General features: G+C 38.5%; 1 protein-coding gene and 1 long non-coding RNA gene across 6 annotated transcripts in view; one reads left to right on the top strand and one right to left on the bottom strand.

Moving 5' to 3' along the window:
• Nucleotides 1-3,086: 3,086 nt before the first annotated feature.
• Nucleotides 3,087-6,690, bottom strand: LOC140911217 (uncharacterized). Its single transcript, XR_012158868.1, has 3 exons — nucleotides 6,210-6,690; nucleotides 4,730-5,939; nucleotides 3,087-3,324 (listed from the first exon to the last, which is right to left on the bottom strand). It is a non-coding gene; the product is annotated as an uncharacterized LOC140911217 (long non-coding RNA).
• NIPBL (NIPBL cohesin loading factor) overlaps nucleotides 5,985-22,802 on the top strand; it is a 294,662-nt gene continuing 277,844 nt past the window's right edge. For 4 of the 5 annotated variants that reach the window (XM_073343792.2, XM_073343793.2, XM_073343795.2 and 1 more), the window contains exon 1: nucleotides 5,986-6,430. The gene's annotated coding sequence lies outside the window, so the exon portion shown is untranslated. Of the gene's footprint in view, nucleotides 6,431-22,802 lie in introns of all 5 variants that reach the window. The other variant, XM_073343794.2, reaches the window with a different exon arrangement.

Consider the following 22,802-nt stretch of genomic DNA (forward strand, 5'->3'; position numbering starts at 1 on the left):
AATGAAGGGGAATGTGAATGAAGTACAGAAAAACACTGAAAAACTTGAAGGAATCCGTGAACGGCTGTTATATGGGATATAATACAGAATCGATGATTGTCAGGATAAAGTATCTCAGGACCCATAGAGCATATATTTGATCAATTCAATCACTTAAATGCCTCACAGATGAGTAGGAGTTACAGGTCATGCCATGGTGCTATTTAAGAAAATTATTTCCCCTAAAATTACAGTAATATATGTAACCAGTTATTTTGATTATCTTTGCGCAGGTAATGTACAGGCCTCAGAGATACATGTATACTGGAGTCTCCTCAGGCCAGGGACTGTGTCTTCTTATGTTTGTACACTGCCTAACAAAATGGATCCAATTCTGGTTAGGGCTCCTAAGCATTACTGTAATATAACTGAAACAGTAACAAACATGAGTTTGTAGATTAATACACTTCTAGAAAATATACAAAGATAAACTCCATTAAAATTAAATTCTTAAAATTAACTTGGCAACTGTCACTGACAATGGTTATTATACTTAAGATTTCAAAACAATTTCCATTATAACTTCATATTTTCACTCACATATGACTTAAAAACAATACACAATCTTCCCCTATTAGCCTCCAACATACATGTTTTGGGCTGAAGCTTTCCATGCTTTGTCTCTGTCCAAAATGAAATTACTTTTGGAAAATCTGAGGGGAAAACCATTTAGACAATTTTAAAATATGGGAGAGTAAGAACAAATAAAGAAACTTTAAAAGTTGGAAAACAAACCACTAAAAGGAAAATGGACTTTTCTAAGTTTGAATAATTGTTTTTTTAAAGTTATGATTGTTTGAAAATTACATATGATGCATCTGTAATTGAGATATTCTTCTATCTTTAGTTTTTTTTGCAAATCTAGCCCATCATCTTCTTGCAGGGGACAGAGGTAAAATGTTCATGCTGACTTTAACAACCTTTGTTTCCCTTGATCATGAAGGTGTACTGATTCACTTGCACATCCTGACAGAAAAGACGGAATTACTTTAGCGCTTCTCAGAAAGATCTCAGAAGGTGTGTTAGGAATTTACTTATTAATCCTCATAGCTCTCATGTGGGGTTCCACAGGACTTAAAATTTGCTTTCCCTGTATGGGTATATAACTAACATGCAATTCTGTGTTTCTTTAATCATAAAACCTAGACAGTGAGTTTGCTTTCCAGTGTCTAGCCAATACAATATCTTTGATGGAAAAGATCCATCTGAAACTCAGTCCAGAAAAGACAGAGGTTAGTAAGTGGGGAGGAAGTATCAGGAAGGGACGCTGGGGACAGTGCCCTTAAAATGGGCCCTTAAAATTCAGTCCTTAACTTGAGTTTCCAAACAAGCCTTGTCCCCTTTTAGGGGTTTATAGCACTTCACCATTGGTCAGTGGGAGAACCTGGGCCTGCCCACTACTTCGGGTTCCAACCAAGAAGCCCTATAAACACTTAAATTTTTTACTGCTCTTTACCTGGGCCTCTTTCCACCTGGCCCCTTTATCTTCACCTCTTACCTCATGGTTAAAGTTCTCAGGTCCTCTCTGTCCAAACTCTGGTTGTCCCTCAAGTTCCTTTGGCCAGAGAGGAGCACTTTTCCTTACCCTTTGGTCCCATTTTATCTGAGCCTGATGGACTCGGGTTTACTGCTTTCATGCAGCGTCTCTAGGCACAGCTGAAGGACCCAGCTTTGCTACTCCTTTCCTGGAGTGAGATGTAGTAGGACCACAAGACCTCCAGGAAGGGGCTATAAAGGGCCTGGTACTCCCCATCACAGCATGCTTTTGGATGCTCATATTCTTCTTCTGGATTTCAAAGTTCTGTCACTTGACAAAACTCTTTTTGCATCTGTATCTTGTAAGGTGACTGATCATTTCTCTCTCATGTGGATCTCCTTACCACTGTCTATTCCCTTCAGACCTTGATATTGGATTACTGCTATGTGCTCTACATGGTCTATCCTTGAAGCTCACTCAGAAATTGCATTTGGTGCAGAAGGCAGATGCTTGCTTGGCTGGAGGTATGAGCCACAGGGAGCTCTTTGTGGATGCTCCCAAAGAATAGTTGTATAAACACTGATCTTGTGACATCTGGATAACTAAAGGTTAGAATCCACGCCTAATAGGATTATTTGGAAATAACACTAAACTGAAACTCTGCGAGTTTCATAGCTTTCTGTGTTTTTCCCCTACAGGAGGGCACAATTTGGTTTCTATAATTATACATGGCTTGAACATTTCACACAAAAAGAAAAATTCTTAATACAGTCGTATTAATGCAAGTTACTAAAATGAGTCTTAGAGTTTCTGGACTGAAGGAAAAAAAAGGTTTTGTAGTTACCTTACAAGAAAAAGAAAATGAATCATTTTGTGCTATGTTATCCAAATTTCCTGTTGCTTGATTATACTAAAGAACTAGTATAAGGAAACTTGCAATGGGATAGAATTTTATACTCAATTCCTATATCGTAGAAAATAAATGGTCACTGCAAGATTGTAAACCTGAAAATCATAACATAGATATCTGTACACATATCTTATTCCCCACACTGCAGGCCATTTTGGCTGGGTTTTTTTTTTTTTTTTAAATCTGTATCAGTGAAAGCTTCACCTGACCTTAAGGTTATTTACTTCTCAAGATGAATATTCCCCAATGAATTAATTATCTGGTGCAATTATTTGTGCCTGTGGATAACAGTCAATGCAATAAGCATTACTTTATATTTACATTCTTGGCAGATAGCATTCATCATTGCCTTCCTCCTACTCACTATTGTAACACAGCCTTAATACCAAAATCCTCAATTACTTGATAAATTTAGAATGCTAGTTGAGCTACACTGCATTCTACCCATAGAACGTATATACAATGAATTCCCAAAATTGTGCACAAAAGTTTTTTAAATTGCTAGCAAGTTTTATTTATTTATTTAAAAATATAACTATCTTGTTCGGGCTTTTTATTTATGCAGATACACCAAAGACCTTCCAAAAATTCTGTGCAGAAATAAATACATATTACATATGGACTGACTAACAAACAGAAATAATGGTAATAATAAAAAGCTCTTATATATCACTTTTTATTTGGAGGTCTCAAAGCATTTTACAAAGGAGGTCAATATCATTATCCTCCTTTTACAGATGGGGAAGCTGAGATGAAGTGAGTTGCCCAAGGTCACCCAGCAGCCCAGTGGTAGAGCCAGGAATAGAATCCAAGTCTCCTGAGTCCCACTCCAGCTACTACTAGAGTACACCATGCAGAACTTAAAATGAGGGAAAACTTGGATATGTTACACCAGACCCTGTAAAAAACAAATGGAAAAATTACAGTGCATACTTATTTTATTCATTCTAACAAGTAATCAAAAAATTAAAAAGTGTGCACATTTAGAGTGATAATTATCTTAGATTTACAGTGATGATAGCCATGCATTTGTCATTTAGAGGAAAAGATGTAGTCTTAACCACCACCCAGTGACTTCAAAGGAAGCAGGATGAGGCCTAAAACTTTTGAAGACTTATCTGCAATTCACTTTTGTTGTAACATTTTGTTTCTATAATTTTCATGACACCATAATCCCTCTTCCTCATGGACATCAATCATATAACATGATGAATTATGTATAATAAATTGTTCTGTAAACATATATGACCCGATACTTATGGTTTGACATGGAGTCCAATAAAGACAATGGACTATAGAGATCTACTTGTATGGATCTGAATGCAGAATCAGGACCTTACTTTATTACTGTAATAACCTTTATATCTAATTGCTTCCAGATAAGTAAAATATATTTAGTTTTTACGTAAGGAGCTTAATTTTACAAGTAATTCTGAATCTATCATGTCATAACAATAGTTTCCAAAACAACCATTGCTTCCAATCCTTTAATTACTTTTCTGATGCATATCTAATGTAATAAAATGACAATTTTCCCAAGTATTACTGCCTAATTTAATTAAATAGGGTTGAAAAGACATCAGAAGAGGGTCACTCATATTATTAATCAAAGATTCAGAGTGAAATTCAGTAGATTAATGTATGTTATTACCATGACATTTGCATTGAATAGCCACATTTTACAGAGAAGCACTTTGCTATTCCATCCTACAAATGATGGTTAGACTAGATGATTACAATGGTCCCTTCTGGCCTTATAATCTATTAATTGATTTTAAGATATTTCATTGTATTGATAATTTATTACAATTACTTAGAGGACTCAAAAACTTAAATCTAGTCAATTAATAATAATAAGTTACCATAGTTTCAGGTAGGTAATACGCCTGGCTCTGCCAAGTTTTGTGGTTTTATAATCAAATTTTCCTGTCTTTTCCACCCATTACTCTCTGAACAGTCCACAAAAAGAAGTGGAATAACTAATGAAAGCCCTAATTCTGCAGATACATCTGTGCTTAAAATTACATGTGATGCATAAGCATTTGCAAGATCAGGGCCTAAATGGTTATTTGGAACAAGTGTAGGTAACAAATTTCAGACAAAAGTTGTCCCTTTAAACTTATATATAGAAATTTATCCATATGAAATTAGTATAATCAATACAGTACTGAAGTAAGATATCGCTCCTACTGCCTTCACCCAAAAATATGTAGTTTTAAAAATTATATTCCACTCTGACACTATGAACTAGTTTTCAATTTGAGAGGGACAGCCACGTTTTTAAAACGGTGGTGGAGACGTACCTAGTAATTATTCAAGCAGTGATCACATAGAGGTCAGAGAGGATCCAGTTGCGTCGCATGTAAAAGCAATGGCATGATTTGGAAGGCATTTCTCCCATGTGTAAACTACGTCCATCCATAGCCGAAAGGATGCATTCCATGACATTTACATGTACTTACTGTCCAATTGTATGGTCCAATCCTGCAGTCCTTACTTAAACAAGGCTCCTATTGACATCAACTGGAGTCTCGTCTAAGTGAGAACTGCAGGATCGGAATCTCAATAGTGAGTAAAAAGGAGGCGGCTAACCCAGCATAAATGAAAGACACACACTTCGTACTATCCTGTGGTATGATCACACACAATGCCAGAACAGAAAATAGAAAAGCCTTCTGACTAGGGCTGTTGTCTTCGCCAAAGATTCCTTCACAACACATAATTAGCCTAGTAAAGTCTTTTCTAGGAAAATCTGGCAACAAACATTTCAGGTTCCAGCAAACGAGCCTTCACTTCAACAGCAGTCTCTCCCCTCCTCTGCACTTGCTTTTAAAAATCAATTATTCGGTTACCATACTCGTCTGGAAATCACTCGACACAGCAACATTTTCAGCATCGGATGTTTCAAATCCGGCTACAACAGCATCTTAACACACACATGGACAAGAACAATAATAAAATAAGATCCAGCAAGTTTCCAAGGTCTGCTAAATCGCAGTCATTCGGACGAGGGAAGATTTCCTTCTTTTGGGATCCATTTTAATGCACCCTTTCAAGTGTCTCATGCGAGGAAAGATTTTGCAGTCATTTAAAGTCTTCCTTCTCATCAACATTAAAAGAAAATCTTCTTTCAAATGGTCCCCTCTTCACAGATCGATCGCAGGTTCCCTTCTGCTTAGCGCAGGCCTAAATCCAAACTCCAGTCGCATTCATCTAGATGAGAAAGGGAAAAGAAAGAAAAACTCGGAGGCAGAGGAAGGGTGGAGAAAGGGAGAGACACAGGCGGAGAGCTACATCAGCGGCGGCAGCCGGGAGGCGAGACGAGGCAGACGGAGAAGCTCCAGCTGCTGTGTGTTGCGGAGAGGGGAGGAGAGCAGTGGCGGTGGCGGAAACAGGGCTGGCTGAGTGAACAAGGAGGAGGCAGCCGCGGCAGCGGGAAGGGGGAGGCTGTTGGTGTTTGGCGCCGGTGGAGGGAGTCATTCCTGCAGCTGCACTTCCGGTCGGCATTTTGTTCTGAGAGGGAGAGAGACACACACAGGATCCTTCCCCTCCTCCTCCTCCTCCTCCCCCCCCGCTCGGTACCGACTCACCGTGCCCAAGCTACCCCCCCCTCCCCCGCCCGCACACACTCACACGCACAGAGGGAGAGGCGGTGGCGGCGGGCGGGCCAGTGGCAGCGGCCCCCCCCCCCGGGTCGGTGTGTGTCTCGGAACCGGTTCTGCCCGGCCCGTGTTGATGTTGTGAAGCAGGCTCAGGGGGAAGGGATTTGTCTCGGCCGCTCACCCTCCGGCTCTACATGTTCGCTGCACTGAGGAGGAGACGGAAGAGGAGCCAGCCCCCCTCCCGGTCCGGATTATTGTTGTTATATTATCTCCCCTCCTCCTCCTGCTCCGCGGCGGCGGCGGCCCAGCAGCGGCGGCGGCGGCTCCTCTGAGGAGGGAGGGGGGCGGATTCCTCTCCCCCTCTCTCGGATTCTCGTTGGATTCAGACGCCGATTTGCTCAGGTAATTCCCCCTCCTTGTCTCCCCTTCCCCTCCCTGCCCTCTCCAGCAGCGGGCCGGGCCTCCAGCGCAGGCGGCCCAGCTCTGCCGGGGGCAGAGGGGATTAGCTGTTACCCGGGTAGAGAGGGAGTGAGGGGCAGCCGGAGGTGTTCCTTGCACAACCCCTTTCCTTCTGTGTAGGGTTTGGCGGAGGAGATTGGCTCTTCCCGGGCTGCCGGGAGGCTCAGGCCCGGCGGAGGGCGCAGGCCGCCGGCCAGCGCCTTCACTCCAGCTCGGGGATTAGAGAGGCGAAGCGGCTTCTCAGTGACAGGCCTCAACCCGGAGAGCAGCAGCAGGAAACAATACAATTAACAGCAAATGTGCAATGATCCCTTGCCATATTTACAACTTCAGTAGGGCAGGGGGGAAAGGTCCCAGCGCAACCAGCCCAGAGAGTCTTCTGGACCGGGAGAGAGCAGTATGAGGAGCAGGGAGAAACAAATATTTCCATTATACCCATTATCCTCACCATTATTTCTCCTTAAACAAACTCCAGTTTGAACACTCAAAAGTTAATACACATGGATTTGTACAGTTTAAAAGATTGAACCTCCCAATATATAGTAATTGACTCGCGCTGTAATCACTACTTTTATTTATAGAATACAACTAGTCCTTGTTGAATGATTGACACACCATGAACACCTGGAGACCCCAGGAAATATACATGGAGTATCATGTCGGTTATCAATATAATATATAACGTAGAGATTATATATATTCCATGAATAAGTAATACACAAAAATATTGTTTTATGCTTTCTAATAACTTGTGAACAAATGGGCAGGGGTTGTGCACAGAGTGATAAATATATGACATTTCAGGGATCAAGGTAAAACTGGGATTTTACCCTAAGAATATGGGATTTAAATTGAATTAAAATAAGAGCTATCTTTTCTTGTCAGGTCAGATCATTTTGAGGTCCCGGAATTGTTATTGGCTGTTTGTGTCCATGATGTTTGACAGGGTAACTAGGTGTCATCTTAACAGAAAGTGTCTGTAAATGGTGTAAGTCATTTATAGTAAAGTAAACCTCGGACTAATATGTAGTGGAGTTGAGAATGCTGTTGAAAAAACTGGTAAATTTAAAGTACCCGCTGGTAACCAGTAAAATACTTCCACTAAAGCTGCATCATTGGTGAAAATTTGCTCTGATCAGGCTGTTTTGATACTAAGTTTCATATTTAATATTGAAAGGAAATGTTCAAGTAGTTAAAATGTAGCAATATTGCACAATAAACTTTCACTATATTGTAGTATGTTTTCTTGTTCAGGGAGATCTCTTGTAACATTAAGTGGTTAATGTGTCTTTAAAAGTAACTTTTTGTATTGTGTTCAGAATCTTTCTGCTCAGCCTTGCTAACTTGCCTCTGTGTCCTAATACATGTTTAAAAGATTGAAGTTAATATAGCTGTCACATAGAAGGCGTGTTTTTAATGCTGTAAATCCATGTAGTAGTCAGTAGCGTGTCCGTGATTTGTATTGGTCAGGGAGCAGTTTGAATTTTAAAAAGCCTGAAGATCCTGCTGAGCCCCAATCCCGGCCTCCCTCCCTCCCACTAATCTCCCATTCCTGTCTTTGTGCTGCCTGGTCCTGTGAGAGACACTGTTTGCAACAGGGCCTCAGGCCTACATGCGTGGAGAGGAACCATTTACACTTTGATAAAGCAATTTTTATTTTTAAACTTTATGAATTGTAGAGAGAGCTGCAAGTTGTCTCGAATTGTCCTATCTCTGTGTGTAACTGAATTGCTGTTTTCTTTTGGGCCATAGAGGGTGTGGAGGCCGACGTAGCTCTAGTTTACAGGAAAGAAAGGACTGTACAAAAACTGTTGTACTTGGGTAATTTTCATCATCAGGAAGCGACATTGGCCCTAGGGTTTCTCTCGTCATTTTTAAAGAACGAGTCTCTGGAACAAGGGAAAATTAGTTTCGGTTAGATGATTGCTAATGGACTTGTTTGATTTATACACTTTAATTTCAGTAATTTAAATTAAATAAGGCAATTGACTTGAAACATGCAAGATATGAGTAGGAATTGAGCTGCTATATAGTTCCTGTCAAGTTTTTCTTCTGACACGGTTTACTGCTTGTTTTTAAAATCCCAAAACATACATGTTTCTGGATAAAATTCATATATATGGAAAATGAAAAACATGTTTATAAACAAACCTGTAAATTGCAGACACTGTATTTGTGATTTTTTAAAAAAAAATCATCTTCTAGTGATATGCAATGTGTTTAATTTTGAATTATTAAGGTCATCATGGGCTACTTGGTGATATATTTTCTCACTCAAAAATATTTTATCTGGAAATTAAAAGTACTTACTGTACACTTTACTGGGAGACGTTAATTTTTAGTTAACATTTTGAAAATCAAATTTTAAAAATAGTGGAAAACCAGAAGTATTTAATTTTCATGCCTATTTTCCCCCAAGCATCAGAAACTGTACTTCCATTTGTCAGAACAGCTATGTGTCCAAGAAGAAAATTTCTTAAAAAATGGGAACAGTAATTTACTTAAATAACTATGTTAAGAGCATAACTTTTAAAAGTCAGACAAGTGATTTTTATTTATTAGTGTTAAAGAAATCTTAGGTGTGTTAGTTGTAACTGAAAGAGAACAGAGAGCAAAACATTTTTCAGTTTATTTTGTACATTTGACAGCACTTTGTGTATGTTGTTGTTTGTTTTCCATGTATAGTCACTTTGTTCCTCCTCCTATTTATGTGGTTTTTTTTTACACAATTTGAGTCCCACAAAAATTGGCAAGAGGACTCAGGCAAAGATGTATTTCCTGAAGTTGCCTTTACATTTTTTTTAAAATAACCTGGGTTTCAGGATGAAGGTATATCTTTAACTTCAAACATTTTAAACATTTTTAAAAGGTAACAACAATATGCTTCTCTTATTTGTGAAAGTAAAACAAAACTCAGAATCATAAATCTGCCAGTACAATCAATTTTAAGCCCTAATCCTGCAGTTGGACACATGGAGTGACTCCTGCACTATGAGGAACCCTATTGACTTCATTGGCACTCTGTGATCTAACTGAAGAATCAAGGCCTTAGACTGTAATTTCTTTGGGTCAGGGATTGTATTGTTTGTTTTTGTTGTATGATAATTAGGACAAGGCAGCTTGACGCTGATTGAGCACTCTGGATACTCTTGCACTTGTATATAAAATACTTTGAAGAGTAATAGGTGAAAGAGATGCCAGTTAAACCAGGAAATGGTTTCAGCTAGGGATTGAAATAAGATGTTCTATTGCAGTTTTCAGTGTCTTAAGCTGTTAAATGTGATGCTTTTATGTGTGCCAAACATATGTAGTAATACAGAAGTCATAATATTGATTTTATATTAAAATTTAGTTCATGAAAGCCATTCCAGAAACCAAAACATTTTAGTGAAAAATCAGTAATTCTTTCAAAAAGAGAAACTAAATTGTGCAGCCTCAGTATCTAGAAGTAGAGAAGAAATTTCTTAAATCTTGAAATTAAGAATTCAGCTAAATAGTCTGTTGCTAGAAACTATTGTTGGACTATATGCTCTGTGTGTGTACATGTATTCAGTACTTATGGATAGTCTCTGGTGTGATGACTTCCAATTTAGGTTGGGGGAGGGGAAAGACTAGCCTATATTAGAATAGCTATTTTGTTTCTCAGAATACGGTACCACAAAAAACAAAAAAATCCTGTTGCATTTAATGGGGGATAGAACTGGCCATTTTAATTTGGTGCTGCTTCTTTTGAATCTTGCTTTTTCCATTTCTTAGAAAATTTGCTATTCAGGTTAGTTTCTGATTTGAATGATCATATAATCATAAAAGTCCAATTATGTGGAGACATCTTCAAGGCTATTGTTGATATGGATTCTCTGTGGAGACACTCTGTGTAAAAGATGACCTTTTTTTAATTAGAGAGAAACCCTTTTAAAAAGATAATTATTAAAGGACTGTACTGAGGACTTACTGCTCCATTTATTTAAATTTGCATCTTTTTATTTCCTTTACACTTATAGGCAGAATCTGCTTTAAGGGGCAAATCCAGACCCTCACCCTAAGTGGGTGCAAAGGGCCCTCTTATGTTGGAAGTGGTGCAGGTCTACTTCACAAAGGTGAGAGAGTTAGGGGTGTAGAACTTGAGGGAGTTTGGCAGAGGCTATGGAGAGAACCTACAGTTCTCTTGCTTCCTGCCCCATTATCCACCACAGAAAACCCTGGTAGTAGTGGAGAGGATTTTGGCCTAAATGTACATATAAAATTAACAGGAATTTCAGTTGAATTAAATATAATCATTGATAGTGCACAGAGAGAGAACGTGAAGATTACAATTCACCTGAAACAAACTATAAAGAAAAGAACAGTTCTTCAATATTCATTTCTTCCACGTTAAACTTGAAAGATTTTAATACAAAGTATTTTTTGCCTTCAATTAAAAAAAATCTAGAAATGTTTCATCATATTGCTATTAGTATTTGAGATAAATCAGTGTTACCTGTTATTTCTCAGTGATAGAATTTTCCCCCTTTTCATCCATTGGTCTCAAAGTGCTTTACAAATATGGGTAAGTCTCTATAGTTTTTGCAAAATAGTATTGCTAAGCATTGATGTGAAACATTTTATTCAAACTCTAGTCCATATATATACACATCATGTACAAAAGCTGTTAAAAGAATAGTAAGAGTGCAAAGTAAAGGACTCAAAAATTAGGAAATGCCAGAATTAAAGTTGCAGTGCAACCTTAATTCAGCCCCTTTGTGTGTATGCTGTTCTCTTTAGTTACATAATCACATACTGCTATTTTTCACAGCACTCATTCAGTGCTCAGGATGGACAGTGCTCACTGACTTGCTACTTATTCATAATTTATTTTTATCATGATCATTCAATGTGTGGCCCTATGGCTTATTTACCACACACCATCCAAATTCTGCACTGAATACAGAATTATTAATTTCCTCATGGGCTTTCTGTAGTGCTTACCATTGAAGTATCTGGGTGGTTCACAAATCTGAAATAATTTATCCTCATTACGTTCCAGTGAGGTAATATGATATGATTACTTGTCTTGCCTCGCCTCAGTGCAGTCATATGGACTAGATGACCTGTTGAGGTCCCTTCAGCCCAACTTTTCTATGCTTCTATGATTACCCCCATTTTACAGATGGGGATTAAGGTCAAAATTGTAGAAAGTGTCCATAAATCTTGGATGTCCAATTTATGATGCATAGGGTCTGATTTTTCTGAGTACTTAGTATTTCTGTACTACTTAATATTTTCAAAGCACAGCTCCCTTTGACTTTACTTGTACCTGTGAGTGCTTAGCACTTCTGCAAATCAGGTTTAGGGTGTCCCAATGTTGGGCACCCAAAAAGTGATGAACACTCAGTTAGTGGCCACCTATGAAAACTTTGGTTTAAGTGACTTGCCCAGCATCAAATAGGAACTCTATAGCAGAAAGAAGGATGGAATCCAGTTCTTCAGGGTGGCATACTACCGCCTTAATGCTGAGACTGTCCTTTCAGTTTCTACAGTTCTCTTCCTCATTAACTAGAAACCTTCAACTTCTGCAGCAAGTGAGGCTAAGATCCTATTCAGACAACAGCGTAATTCATTCCCTGAGCACCATTTACCATGTGCACTGAATGAGGCATGATCTTGTGGAGGAAAAATGTATGTGATCATGTAATTACTTTGTCATACTGCACAAAAAAGGGGGCCAAATTACAATTGCATGGACAACCTTAATTCTGGCATTTCCTAACATTTGACTGCTTGGCTTTGTACCCTCAATTTTCCTCTAACATGGTTTTCATATGTAGGTTTAGGTTTTTAAAATAGCAAATTGAAAAAACAAATTCCATCATGTGGAACTGTATTAACCCTCCTCATGTGGGTCCCTGGTAAGGTTGGTATTTTTAGATCTACAGCACAGACTTCTACCACTTGAGTTTACAGAGTAATAGGTAGCAGTAGGAGGCTGTTGCCGTATGTTCACCAGTGTACATATTTGCTAGACAGCAGAGGAATGCTGGGTCTCAGAAATTCTGGGTTACATTCTAAGATTCAAAGTTGAGTGTCGTCTAATGGTTACAAACTCTTGTAACCCTCCCCCTGCCTGTATTCCTCACCCCCACTGCATTTGAGGTGCGTGGCTTCTCCTGTACTGCCTGTATGCCACCAGGGAAACTTGAGAGCACAGTAAAGTGCTGAGTGCCACAGCAGGCCTGACAGGTAGGAGGAGCAACTGAAGAAAAGACTTGTTTAGTCCCTGCACTGCTAAGCTGGAGCATGTCCAGCACAAACTGAATGTTTAGAGAATTTTGATGCCAGACTCTTAACAAAATTCTAGTGAGCACATGTAAAGTAATTTTCAGAGACTTAGAACTCAGCCAAATTTGGGAGGCTTTTTATAGGGACAGCAAAGAAGTACCTCTCTAACCCCAGGATGATCCCCGCCAAATGTCAAGACCCTGTTTCAAAGGATGGAGGTGCTATAGCATCTCAGTAATATGGTTATAAGGATTCCTTTTTAAAAAAAAAAAATATTGAGAACACCTATTTTTCTCTCGCCTAATTTTCAAAAACAGAGACTTCAAAAAATTAGCATGAGGCATGCACCTGGTATGACACATTTCAGCCCAAATGATTAAAGTTTGACAAAGTTATACGTGAGCTGAAAACATGGTGTTTAAAGTGTTAGCTAACCTTAACAGTAGGTTTTTCTGTTACCTCTGCCTCTAATATGTGCAGACATCCTGAATTCTGGCATTTCCTACCTTTTTGAGTGCTTGACTTTGCAACCTTTAAGAATTTGTAATGTAGTTTTGTGTATAATAAATATAAAATAATTATGATTTAATACACAAGTGGTTGAATATGTTGACTACTATATTTTGGTGACTTGTTTGGATGTCAATGCTTTGAAAACATTATTAACAGTATATATATAAAATATACATTTGTGTGAATATAACATGTTCTCAAGTACTGCCACTTAAGCTATCATAAAGTAGCAAGCTAAACAAAATTTTAGTCATGACCTCCACATAATACTAAGAGTCTGTTCCTGCCAACTTTCTCATGTGCGAAGCCTGTTGAAGTCAGTGGGGATACTTTTGAATAAAGACTAGTTGTATAAGGGTTTGAGCAGTGGGCCCTTAATCTGTACTCTGAGTATCCAGTTAAAAAGGTATCTGGAGCCTGGTTGGAAGTACAGTGCTATGTGCTGAAATTAGAAATTTTAAATTTAACAATAAAGAAATTGTATTACTGTTATAATTAATTTGTTTATAATGCTTTCAAACTGCTGCTTAAACAAGCCACCATAATATAACAAGATAAACAGCTCAATTTTCACACAATTAATCTTCAGACTGCAACTTGGAAAATATTCTACTTCATCTATTGCCATTGTGTAGGTAGTAACATTTAATACAAAAATGTAAAAACATGAATGTTCTATATTCATATATATTTAACATGTTTATTTTACACCTGCCATAAATACTTTTTCCAGACTTAAACTAAGCATACAGTGTCATGGGAATAAACAGGTTTTAAACCATACTTGGCAAGTGATTAGCCATAACGTCTATGTAGATGGACCTTTTATGTCTTCCTGGAGATCCACTGAAGTTGAAGGTCATCAGCTTGGCTTCATTGTTGGGTCTGGGGCCTAAATTTGAAGAGAGTGTTGGAGAGGAGAACAAATGGCTTTGCATTAAATTTTAAAATATGCTGATTTCACATGTGGAATCATTAGGTTTCAGAAGTGTTAAGTATATGTTTCATTAAAATACCTATTTGTATAACACAATTAAATCCAAAATAATTCTTTTAATATTAATGTCTTAAAGCAGCCTAACTATGTCAGTTTAAGTAAAAATAATGAAAAGTGTAGTTCCTATACTGTTGTTTTGTGATTAGTAAAAATTAAAAGTATAAATGTGCTTTCATTCTGAAAAGTCACTCTGTAAAAAATGATATGGGGTATTCATGTTTGTGTCAGTGATTTCCAGATCAGACATGCTCAGTTTTCAAATTTAAAAAAAAAGGCATTCTGATTTCAAATGCTGCAAGAATGCTATCAGAATCCAGGCTATTTGGATTCTTTCTCTTGTGTATCATTGTGACTGATAAAAATTCTGAAGGGCATATTAAGTTCTCAGTTTCACCCTTGTGGCTTCATTCTCAGATTATGCACCCAGGGATGCTTGTGAAAACTCATTGTTTTCAGTAGGTTCACACAGGTGTAACTGACTAGAACATATACATCAACAAAATTGTTTACTAAAATGGAATAAAATCCTCTACACAGTTATAGCTGTATTTGCTTAGCAAGGCCAATGTGATTAAAATACAGTAAAATATTTAGTCACCACATTCAGCCGTCATAACTTTGAATACACAAGGGAACAGATCTGTTAAGTAAGAAGGTGTTTTTTGTTTGTTTGTTTTTTTATGTTGTCACTTTACAGTCTGGACCTACACCATTGAGGCCAATATGATCTTTAACTTGTCTGTGCTATTTATACAATATTGTTACTAATGGGGTATCATGGTTAACTTTCTTGGAATTTGCCATAATCATTGCATTAATTTTTTTTATACTTTAGGGAAGTATGTTTTTCTCAGATTTAAATCTTTCTATATGTCATTGTAGAGTGATAAGAGGTAGAGGTAGCTTCCTGAAGGTTGGAATTTCTTCAGTATAATTTTCTGAGTATAAGTAGCTCATTAAGTTTACTAACTTTAATGCTGAAGTATTAAAGCTGAAAGAAAGTATAGTGGTACATTATTGTTACTGTATTTCTTTAGCAAATCAGTCAAATAATAGATTATTATAGTTGCAAGAAATCTTACGTTCGCGCTGGGAAAGGTTCAAAATATAGGGGAGATACATACTCCCATTACGTGTGCACTGAAAAGAATAGTAACTTACTGCAAAACTTGCCTCAAAATCTTGCCAAAAATTCAAAACCACCCGCTTAATGTTATGCCATACCAATTCACAGCACAAAAATGGCCCTGTACAGAAATTGCATGCTGTAAAGAAGGAGGTGTGTTTTGAAGAAACAAGAGTAGTCAGGGGAAAAATTAAAGTACTTAGCAATGAGATCCAAAAAAATATAAACAAATATAAGGAAACCGTAAGATAATGGTGTTCTGTGTAGTATTAACTTGCTATTATCAGAAATTTCTGTGGCAAAACCTAAATATCATAGTGGTTGCCAAAGCATATTGGCAGTAATGTGTACAACCTGTTGCCTAGGGGCCCACTTGTGGTCCTGTAGGCTCTAAATTGTGGCCCTCAGTGGCAACTATGTTAAAAGAAAAAAAATATGTTCAATTGAAATGAGATCCTTGGATCATGCCCTGTTATTTTTATAATCACTAGAAGGAGATAGTGGGCACTACCTCCCACTGTTGTGCCAAGAACAGCTCTGATGTGACCCTCTCACCTGTTGCAACACAGGAGTGGGAAGTAGTAGAGAGCAGGATGGAAGCCTCAGCCTAGGTAAGTACTTAGCAAAGGATGGCTTCCCTTCTCACGTAGCCACCCATGGCAGTCTTCCAAAGGGGAATAAGAGGACACACTAAGAACCAGCAATCACTCAGTGCAGCTTGAGTCTCTGTCCAAGCCCTGGTGCAGGTTAAAGCAGTCTGGGGCTGCTCCAGCTTGTGCTGTGTCAGCTGGCTGTAGTCCCCAAAGGACTATGTGCCAAATGCCCATACCGTTCTTTCTTACAGCCTCCAGCATTCCCCTGTGACGTGGTCTGCTGGGAGAGAGGTGTAGGAGCAGGCTATAACAACTCTATGCATATTGGGGTTCTTGCATACTAGAGGAATTCCAGCAGGGAACTAGCAGGTGGCTTCTTCTCGCTTTTGCTTTGCCTGAGCAGCACAGGACTGACAGTCTGCCCCAAAATAGCCCCGTGACCTTTGTGAAATAACATTAGGTCCTCCAGGTGAAAAGATTGAACACCACTGATACATGCATTATATGTAAAAGGTGGGTGTGCATGGCTTTCATCTCAAACCAAGAGGGATGCAAAAAAGTTTTTTTGCATGTTTGTGTCCTGTAGCTCTCTCTTACAGATTCAGTAGTGCAGTGCTCTGTGTCTTTTCCCACATGGTATGCATTTTTTTTGTTTGTTCTTCAGTGGATGTTTGTAGTCATGGTCACTGTCAATTATTTCAAAGCTTATTTTTTCTCCCAACTGGATGGGATGGTACATCTGAGGTCCACCTTTTGGGCACATTTTTCTAACATCTCGCTTTTACACTTTTTAAACCACAAAATAGAGAATGTCCCCTAGTTAAGAACAAAGAAGTAGAATTGTTGTAGAATACCTATGTTCCCAAATTGCTTAAATCATATAATACTGAATACTATATCTTTCACAATCTGATTATGTTGCAACACTAGATGAGAGAGTTCCTCCTTTTTTCCTACAAAGAATTCAGACTTTAAATGTAAATATTATGTTTTAAGCTATTAAATTAGTTCTACATACATGTTGAAACACATAATACAACATTATTGAACCAGGATTAATCATCACTACACTTCCTTTGGAAGGGATAAATTACTGTTACACCATTTGTGTAGCTGTGATTTTCAGCCTTTCTCTTATAAACTTTTGCTTGTTTGTAAACGTTTACTCTTAATTAAAACTTGGCATACACATCTTTAGAAATTTTACATTTGCAGAAGTTCAGTCAAAAAAGTTTGATACATTCGCACACTTGCATAATTAAACATTTCTGAAAGCTCTAAAGTGGCTCTTGGTCCTTGATGTAGGATAACTGTTTTGCCTTAAACATGTATGTGCAGTACATTTATATCATGTTAAAAGTTGCTGTGCATGTGGGGTAATTTTCATTTCCTCTAAGTAGAATAGAACTTGTAAAATCCGATGGAGTCACTTTTTCTTTTACAGAGTAACAAAGAGTATCATGAAAAAGAAACAAAAAAGAAATCTAAATTAGTTATAGTTCATTCAAATTAGTGCCTCCTGAAAATGTGAGTCTCTTGGGCTTGATTTCTGGATTTTTTTTTTCTCGGCTTAATTAAGATATATAATATCTTGTAATTTAGTCTGCAATATATTTGGTGCCTTTTTTTTTTTAAATTTGCATGAGGACTTTTGGCTGTTCCTAATGCTTTTGTAGCAGAAGGACCTGGCTCATGTTCACAATGGCCACACATAGAACAGTGGTACTGCCTAGATCCTGTGGTAAAAAAGTGTGTTATAAATGTCTGATTGCAATAAGGGCCAAGACTATGAGTATAAGGTATGGGATGATGTGAATCACTCTGCACAAGCTGTCTGCATAGCAACACACATGTGAGATAGGTGGAGCATCTCTGGATTGGGTTGGGGCAGGGCTGGGCCATTTCGATGTGGATCTTTCTAGACTCACCCTGTAGGCTGAAGTAGCCTTCAAGGAGCAGTTCTTTGAATTTGGGAGAGAAGATTTCTTCTCCATCGGCCCAGTGCTGACTTGACCTAGCTATTCAGTCTGGGTGTTGGGACTGTGTCTCTGGTCCTAAATCTTTATTCTGCTGGTTGTATTTTAGAAAATAAAATAGATTTTATAGCTGTATTTATAGAATGCACTTCATACTATCTGTTTTAATCTAGCAAATAAAATTATCCCCAAAGTTTGCATTTAAAAAGTTAAAATTAAAACCCAATAAAAGCAAGGAAATTCATAAATATATGTGAAAGGTAAAATATGCTCACTTTTACATGTAGAGAGTCTTAACTATTTTTAAATGTTTCATTAATTAACTCCATGGCCAATATTTGAACATTCAAGATTATAGGATTTATATATAATATAAAAAGTAATGCTGATCTGCTAATGATTAGGGAAGCTGCACTAATAAATTCATCCTTTCTTACAGGATTTAGCTCTGTAATATATATATGAGCTAAGTGTCTGGTCAAAATCAAATCCGGTTCTTTACAGTGATATGTTCTGCCTGTTGGGTGTGAGGACTCAGAACAAGAGATCCATGGTCTTCCGATCTTGCACAAAATATGTATAATATATACCAACTAAATTAGGTATATTTAGGGTGACCAGATAGTAACTGTGAAAAAACGGGACAGGAGGTGGGGGGTAATAGATGCCTATAGAAGAAAAAGTCCCAAAAAACAGGACTGTCACTTTAAAAATGGGACATCTGGTATATCTGGTAACCCTAGATATATTAGTTCTTCTAGGTTAATCCCAATATAAATCTAAACCACACTTGCACACTAACTCTACTTATATCTTAATGTTCTCTGACATCAGTATGACATGGCTTGTTCACATTTTCTGTTCCCTCTGGCATGCAGAAAAATTCACTATCCTAAAACTGTAGCAGAACACTAGTATTGAAAACTTGAATACAACAAAAGCCAATTTAAAGAACTGTGTGTTATCATTGACAAGGTTCTCTGTACATAGATTTCTATCATATTTCAGAAAGAAGCAAACAATGACAAAAACAGTAACAATCTTGTCTCCTGATGAGTATTGTAAGTTGTCTGTGGTTAACTCCATTCTTGTTCTGTTGGTGATATAATAGCTGGAACTTACCTTCATGACCATCATGCATTTATAATTTAAATGTACAGTGGCTATAAAACAACACAATCCAAGATAAATTACTAGCCTATGATCATGATAGCTTGTGTATTTCATAAGATAGCTGGGGTTTTGCATGCGTGTGTGTGTTGAGGTTTACCACCATGTATTTATCCTCCTAACATATCCTGATGTCATAACACATATAGCATTTGAGGGTCAAATGATCCAAAAGAAAGTCTGCAACAAACCTCTTTGTTGGTCATCTGCCCATAACAAAAGCAAACATTTATAAAATAAAATAAAAATTCCAAATAACTTACTACATAGTTTGTTTTAAAGTCAAAAGTGCTCTTAACTTACTAAGATGGTGCTCTTTTCCATGTACAAAATTTGGCAACTGCGTTTTCTCATTTTGCTTTGATAGCTAAGAGCTTCTTTACCAGTATAATCTGAATTGGTTTTTAAACTGATATTGTTGAACCAAGGCAAAAGGCTGTGTGACCACTCTTAGCTAAGCTCAATTAGGAACAGGTTTAATTAAATTGAAATAAGCTACTTTTACACCAGAATATGTTTGTCCATATAACCTTTAGCACCAGCTGAACTATCAGTTTAAATTCACATGTTAAATTATACTTGTGCAACTTTCTTGAGTAGGCATGCTTTTAATCTTGTAGTATTGAAAAAAATTACCAGCATAATTTGGACTCCAGTTGTGGCTTTTAACCTCTTATCCACATTAAGTAGCATGGAGCCATATTACCATAGAGCAGAGGTGGGCAAACTACAGCCCACTGGCCACATCCGGCCCACGAGACCGTCCTGCCTGGCCCTTGAGCTCCTGGCCGGGGAAGCTAGTCCCAGGCCCCTTCCCTGCTGTCCCCTATCCCCCACAGCTCGCCGTGCCGCCAGCACTCTGGGCAGTGGGGCTGCAAGCTCCTGCCGGGCAGCGCAGCAGTGTGGTGGCTCTGGCCGGGCGGCGCCGCTGCCAGTCCTGCTGCCAGTCTGAGTGGAATGGTAAGGGGGTGGGGAACAGGGGGGTTGTTTTGTTTTAAATTATAAAGCAGGAGGTGGTTGGATGGGGCGGACGTTCTGGTGGGGGGCAGTCAGGGGACGGGGAACGGGGAGGTTGGACAGGCGTGGGAGTCCCGGAGAGCCTGTCGGGGGGGGTGGTGGTGTGGATAGGGAGCAGGGGGGATTGGATACAGGGCAGGGTCCTGGAGGGACAGTTGGGTCAGGGGGGTCCCGGGAGGGGGCCGTCAGGGGACAAGGAGCAGGGGGCATTGGATGAGTCAGAGGTTCTGAGGGGTGCAGTCACAGGGCGGATAGGGGGTGGGGGTCAGGCTGTCTGGGGATGCACAGCCTTCCCTACCTGGCTCTTCATACAGTTTCGGAACCCCGATGTGGCCCTCAGGCCAAAAAGTTTGCCCACACCTGCCATAGAGGGAGCTCATGGAGGGCACAGGGGAATGGATCTGTTGTTCTGTCCCTTAAATTTATCTCTGTATGCTGATGCAAAAGAAGCGTGATTAGGATAGGAATGGCTGCACCTCTTCTCCCTTTTGGGTGAGTTGTGCATCAAGAGGTGCTGGATGGAGCAGTAACTGCACTCAAGGAACTGCAATTGTGCCATGGAACAAGTTGGGGAAGCCACTTGCACCATCCCCATCTTGCAAATATATAATGGCCTGGCATAATCTGGCCTTTTATCATAAAATGGGTCTGGTAGGTAACTGGAAGAAATTTAGCTTTGTGATGTTTGTCCTTTAGCATCTTCAAAACCTCCCCCCTGTATCTGACAGCATTACAGCGTAGTCAGGTTATGGGGTAATATGTTAAAAAGTGCTTGAATGAATTAGGAGTCTAAATCCCATTGGCTTTCAAAGTGCCTACGTCAGTTTTGAAAATGGGTCTTAGGCTCCTAAGTCACTTTGGTGCTTTTGAACCATTTTCCACTTTAAGGTAATTATATCACAGTTAACAGATTCAAAGCATTGTGAACATTTTGTCACATGCCTTGTGCTGCAATATACATCTGATTTCTTTGGCTTTTGGAGAAGTAAGGTTTGACACGAGTGTGGTTTTTAATGGTCTGGCTGGTTAGTTTGGTTTAGTTTTAGCGATAGTGAATTTGATTTGGGTTCTATTTTGAAACTTTTATGGATCTTTTGTATGATGGTGTACAAGTGCTTAAAGCTGTTGTGTATATACACTTAAATTGAAATAAATAAAGTGTGGCGGCTATCCCATGTGTGAGAACTACTAAAATGAGACAAAAAGAACAGGACTACTTGTGGCACCTTAGAGACTAGCAAATTTATTTGAGCATAAGCTTTCGTGGGCTACAGCCCACTTCATCAGATCCATAGAGTGGAACATATAGTAAGAAGATATATATACATACAGAGAACATGAAAAGGTGGAAGTTGCCGTATCAACTCTAAGAGGCTAATTAATTAAGATGAGCTATTATCAGCAGGAGAAAAAAAACTTTTGTAGTGATAATCAAGATGGCCCATTTCAGACAGTTGACAAGGTGTAAGAAAATGTTTTCTTAGTGTAAGGACCATTAATATAGTTTTAGTGGGTTATATACAGTTAAAAAAAAACCTCTTACATTTTTTCCTCAAAGTTAGCAACTCTGTTTGAAAAAATAAGGGTTTAAATTAGGTTTGGATCATGGTAACATCATGCTTTCCCTCCTCGTGTAAATGGCCAAATCGTTACTCTGTTCATTTATGCTTATGGTCCTGTACAGTAACACTTTCTCCATGATACTGAAAGCAGCAATTTGAAAGTTGCTAGAATTGTATGAGTCTAGTCTGTTCCAAACTGCTGTGCTCTCACAGTGGGAAAGAGCTAGTGTACATGAGCACAGGCATGATCATCCTCTTCTGGGAACTCTCAAACTGGAGAGGAGGTAGGGAAAACAGAAATGCCATTGGAAATAAAAGCAATAGGTGAATTGCCTCTCTCTCAAGTTCTGTTGTTTACTTCATTTTGTGAGAACTACTTTTACTCCATTGGAAAATGTGGGAAAGATTCCTTACCACAGACACAAATTAAATTGAAGTACTTACAAATACTGTCCCAGTTATAGTCTTATTTAATGCACAGTTGTGATATGTTGAGTTGGGAGATTATTCAGATACTGACAAAGATATGTTTTCACATATTGAAGAAAAATATTTTTTGAAGCCTGTATGCCCAGACAGATTCTAATAGGTATGAGTCTGTTAAGTGAGTAAAACACTCAAATTTAAGTCTGTGGCTATCCCTATCTCATTTCCCCTTTCCATTTTACATTTTTTCCTCCCCTTTTTTCAAGCAAAGTCTATGTGAGGGAGAGGAGTAACTTTGTGCCTGTACTTCTGCACAACAATGCTCATTGTCAATTCTGCAGCAACAGCTCAGACTCTTCTGGGCTTTTGTCGTCTTTGTTAGTTTAAACTGCTGCTCGTGGAGAAGTGTTCTTATACACATGTACAGGCATGATTGAATAGTTTCACTTTCTGCTTGCATCCTCTGTGTCTGTATCTCTGTGTATATAAAATGCAAGGAGTGTATTGAAAAATGCAGGAACTTCTCATGTTTGCAAACAAGAAAACTATTTATCATATATTCAATGGACAAATACATTTTTTGCAGAGTCTGAAATGGCAATGACTTGACTTAAGACAGGAATGTCCCATCCACATGTTGAAAAATAGCCTTCCAAAATGTTCCTGATTTAGAATGGCAC

The sequence above is a fragment of the Lepidochelys kempii genome, chromosome 5 (assembly GCF_965140285.1).
Source record: "Lepidochelys kempii isolate rLepKem1 chromosome 5, rLepKem1.hap1, whole genome shotgun sequence".
Lineage (NCBI taxonomy): Eukaryota > Metazoa > Chordata > Testudines > Cheloniidae > Lepidochelys > Lepidochelys kempii.